Source organism: Mycetomoellerius zeteki, unplaced genomic scaffold (genome assembly GCF_001594055.1).
Source record: "Mycetomoellerius zeteki isolate Tzet28-1 unplaced genomic scaffold, Tzet1.0 scaffold101, whole genome shotgun sequence".
NCBI classification, from domain to species: domain Eukaryota; kingdom Metazoa; phylum Arthropoda; class Insecta; order Hymenoptera; family Formicidae; genus Mycetomoellerius; species Mycetomoellerius zeteki.
This window is the reverse complement of record NW_017255923.1, coordinates 755,003-760,558: the sequence shown is the minus strand read 5'-3', so window position 1 is coordinate 760,558 and position 5,556 is coordinate 755,003.

The window sequence follows — 5,556 nt, the reverse complement described above, 5'->3', positions numbered from 1 at the left end:
CCCGCGTCGCATATACGAGCGGCGTTGTTATAACGGCACGAACTTTAAATAGCCGGGAAAGGAGAAAGGGGTCGAGATCAAAGGGACGCGCCTAAGATATAATCGAAACGTTTCTTTGGTACACTTCAATTAAGTATACATGAATTGCGAGAGGAGCTCCTTGGCCGACCTTGAGGGAGCTGGCCTTGACGCATTTTTATCGGAGTCCGAGAACCCCCATCGTCGGAATAATAAAGATCGAGATCGGTAGCGAGGAGAAGAGGCAGCGAACGAGTCCACCGAGTAGATCCGGCAAACGCGAGAACGCACTTGCAGATGCACGCACCTGCAGTCTTGATATACGATAATAGTTATCAGCGAGAGAGAGAGAGAGAGAGAGAGAGAGAGAGAGAGAGAGAGAGAGAGTGAGAGAGAGAGAGAAAGAAGAAAAGAGAGAAAGAGGGAGAGAAAGCGACGTCCAACCACATCCGCAGCAGTAGTCGCACTAATGGCTCTAATACCTTCATTGCACAATTCTAAATTAATATATATACATACATATATGTCTGCGTATAAATATATTATAAACAGCACACGTATACGCACGTACATGTGTACACATATATACACGTAAGCCCTAAGTGTATATTTTAGGATGGTATTAGCGGCGGCAAAAGGCGCGAGCGTATACCGATCATCGCGAAGTACTGTGCTAAGAATAAGTTAGGTGTGTCTATGTAAGTATTATAAATAAGTAAAGGCGAAGAAGCGCCACGGCGACTTAAAGGGAGGATCATCCACGATTTTTACGCAACTCGATAATCTATGGAAATATATGTATACATAAAAAATTAAATATAATATGTAATTATATATCTAATATATAATTATAATATATAATTATATATTCAATTAATTTTATATCTTAATTATATTGATATTAATTTTATATATAATTATATATTATAAATATTTATAGTATAATTATTATATTTAATTCTATATATGTACTTTCTCTTTTGATAGAATGTACCACAAATAACTCAATTAAATAACGCAGAACATCTTGCATTCTGTAATTATTATAATTATCGAACGAGTTTTTTTGATAATTATCGTAATTACTTATACTTGGCAATGGTAATTATTCGATGGATTTAAGTTCGCTAAATGGTACAGAGAAAATCCTTACGATCCCCGGAAAATTGAATTGCATTCAGTTTAAAGGAAAAGGAAGGATCTGTACATACACCTGTTATTAGAAAAATATTATAAGAGCCAATTAATAATAATTAATCTCGTTATCACTATAAGAAAGAGAGTTGCACTTGCTTCTTTGTAATACTTAGATACCCACCAATCGCCGCGCACGTATGTGCGGCTATTATAAATATTCGAAGAGATGAAGATATAAATAAATGAATATATTATATATAAATATATATTATATATACATATATATATATATACAATGGCGACACATTGGCGTAGAATTTAGCATATAATTGTATTAATGTAAACTTCTGAGGCTGTGGGTGTGGCACAAGGATGCTGATTTATTATACGAGCTGCTGCACTGTTGCAACGTGTGCGAACCTTAGGGAATTACACTTTTAACTTTTGAGGTACGCGTGAATCCTGCCCGTGTGCGCGAAAATGCGTGTCAAGGTGGAGACGCATCGTCGTCGTGTACACGCGAGCTCACGTCTCACCGTGGTAGTATTACACCGTCGAATGGACGCGGCTACGCTGAATTTTTATATATATCTAGGCAATGCAAGAGAAGAGAGAAAGTTGTGATTGAAACCATTCGATGTTTCTAAAGGGAAATTTTTAGAAAAATATACTTTATTTTTTTAAATAGAAAATAATTAGAGAGGTATATTTTATTTTTTACATTTTATTCTTTTATATACGCGTATTTGTTTTGTATATTTTATTTTAGAAGAGCGTGATATTTACATGGTATAATAATTTATATGATAATTGATGAATAAAATATATATAGCTCGCGCTCGATAAAAATGCGAGCATATAAAATAAAACATTGTAAGAACAAATAAAGCGCGAGGGGAAATTCTGCGAAATAACACCAACGATTGAGAAATCAATGCTATTAACACCATTGATACCATCTTCATAATTATTATTTACGGTGCAATATAATAAGATGCGAGCTCACGTGACGTAATAACGGTGGACCTCCACCTTTAGTCGACATTTTGTCCTGGAACGCAATCCGCGGTCGATCAGCGGCGCCTTAGAGCCATTATTATTGCTATATGACATAATTACGTAGATACAATTAGCGAGCAGCGAGACCAATGTACATCGAGCCCATGAACACGTGCGAGAACCGCAATAGCAAACGAGAGAGAGAGAGAGAGAGAGAGAGAGAGAGAGAGAGAGAGAGAGCATGCGTGCGTGTGTGTTTGACGTGTTAATGTTATTCGATGGTTACAAGGTGGCATATTAATTAGCCGGTATACATATTAGATATAAAATATATATATATCCCTGTTCTCTATTTCTTAAAATAATATTACGACAGTTGATCAGAGAGGAACACGCGATGGAACAATGGTTGCTCTCCGTAAAAAGTCCAAACGACGATCGTCCGTTCGGTAAAACCTTTTAAATTATTTCATCATTAACATTTTAATTAATTTAAGGGATTGGATCGTGAGAGTGAATAAAAATTTTGAAAAGGTAAATATTACAATAGAATCAAACTTGGATTTTAAACTAACGTTAAACTTAGCTCGATGTATTATTTATTTATGCGACCACGATGTATTATTGCTGTAAAAGCAACATGGACAGGAAACAAAAAAATTTATATACTCAAGATTAGATTAGGGGTTACAAAAAAGTCTAGCCACAAAGTTTTGTGTTTATCAATGTGTATATCAAAGTTAAAGGCGTCTATTTTGAATGTTTATTATTTTTTGTATGTAATAAGCTATAACTAACACTCCAAAGTTTTTTTGTGAATATATGTTATATTAATGATAAACACAAAACTTTGTCACATAAACTCTGTTGTCATCCTTATAAAAACAATTTGTCATCCAAATGCAGTTTCAACATAAAAATCGACGCGATAATACAATGTCGAATTTTGGCTTCCATGATTATTCGTTAATTGTGTACGGCGAGTTGAATTAATTCTGTTAAGGTAGACGATCGTCGTCGAAACAGCATTATTCTATCACGTACTCACTTTATTTTAACGACGTTCTCGAGGGGAATTGTACGCAGAGAAACTTGGACCGGATCATTCGTGGCATCTAGAAATGGAAATGCTGGTGTGAGTCTGCGGAGAAGTTTATTTCACCTATTTAATTTTTTTGTACAGTATTTTTATGTTATCACACGACACTTTCTACAAAGATTTTATCTCACAGTCTCTGTAATATGCAAGTTTTTATCCCGCGTTATGCAAATTTTTAGAGAGAGAGAGACGACGCGACGCATTATTTGTAAGTAACTCGATGATTATTTTAGTTATTCGGTATAACATAAGTCGCTGGCTTTTACATTGCTTTCTTTTCCTTCGAAACGCGCCATCTCTAGAAATTAGCATCCTCCGCCTTTCTAGAATTTAAGAAAACGGATAAAACTTTGCGAAATAGGACCGATTAATTTATTATTTCTATCTTATATTCACCGCGCGTTTTCCTCGTTCGAGAATTTGTACATTTTTGTAGCTTCTAAGGCATTATCTGAAATATATCGTCCTTATTTTTCGAAAAATGTTTGAGAAATACACTGCAGACAAATCTCCAGACAACGCATCACGGATAAACAATTTTCGTTTCTATTATTTTTTTTTCTTTTCATTATTTTATCATTTTTTTCTTTTCAGTTATTTGTTTATACGATCCTTTCACGAGTCTCGCCTTTTGTTTTTGTCTTTTTGCTGGACGAGAATTTCGATCGCCGAGCAAAAATTCGATCCAAGGAGCACTTGGAATGAAGTCTCACTCCAAGAGAGTGAGAATACCACTTTTGAAAAAGAGTGAAAATATTTCACTCCAAGAAATTTAGAGTGTATTTAATGGCGACTCTATACGATCATTTCCATCTCGGTACGGATGTCATCGCATTATCGTTACATTATCAAGCGAATTAGGAGAGACTGTGTGAAATTGCGCTCGAACGGGCTGACTGACGTGTCTCTCTCTCTCTCGCCGGACAAGGTGAGAGAGGAAAGGAACCTTCGAGCTTATCGCTCGCTCGGACTGGCTAGCAGATCCGTTGCGCTCGTGATAAACACAGCGTGATTTTAGTGTGAACGCCATAGTATTATTAAACCGGTACACCGGCGTGATCCTTAGAAGATTTTGGACCATATTTGGCAAAGTGACACGACGCGATCTCGAGATCGATCGATCTCGTCGGGACTCGTTGCTCGTATCCGCACGGAGCGTTACATTCGAGGTGATCGAATGCGCAAGAAAGCGCTCTTTTAGTTCCTACCTTTCTAAATTGTCAAGTTGAAGGTGCTTGGAAAATTTGAAACGTGCCTAAATTCGATATATTTCGAGATTAAATCGCTGATTAAAACTGCGTGAAAGAGAGCAGAAAGTTTCAGCTTCTACACTGCAAATCCAAAAAATAAATTCGATGTACGTAATTTAAATAAAATAAAAGAAATTATAGGCTCTCTGATGAAATAAATCAATGAAATTGTAAATGCCTTTAAGAGCCAACACAAGATTTCAGTGTAAATAATTTATTCTATACAACAATTGATAAAAGTATACGTTAGAAGTATACCACCAACCTATGGTTTATGTAAGTAATTTAATTTTATTATTCAACACGGATTTTAAACCACGAATTGGTCAATGATTCTTACAGATTTTTTGTCGCTGAAAATGAATCCGTAAATGAAATTGCTCTATCATGTCACTTTTTCGAGAAAATTGAACTTAAAGTGCTGAAAGTGGCATTTTTGAACTAAAGTATCTCAAAAACGTGACATGATAGAGCAATTTCACAAATACGGATTTTTTTGCGACAAAGAATCTGTAAGAATCACTTTGTCCCGTTTGGATTCTAGAGAAAAAATTTAAATTTGTCGGACAGTGTTTTTTGTGTAAAAATAACTCATTATGTACTATACATGCAAAAATGAATTTACACATTTAAACGTGTAGTATAGTATTATTTTTGCACAGAAAACTAAATCATACATATGTATTAAAGTCATTTTAATCCACTTGGATTTGCAGTGTACTTATAAAGAAGTCTCGCAAAGTGTCTGGTTTTAATGAAACTTTGTATACTTATAACTTACATAAATAGATGAATTTAGAAAATATCAACGAATAAACAATTTTAAAAGATGAAATTACTCCTCATATGTAAAACAGTCTCCAGCTTTTTTCAAAATTATAGTTTAAAAATTATTGACGTAAAGATAGAGATAATTTTATTATAAAATTTTTGTATTGGACATTTTTTATATCTCGAATTCGTTCGACTATTCATTATATCTCGAATAGTTTTTAAGATACGATGAAAAAAGCTGCTTACATATTTTGATGATTTCATCCCTTAAATCGCTTA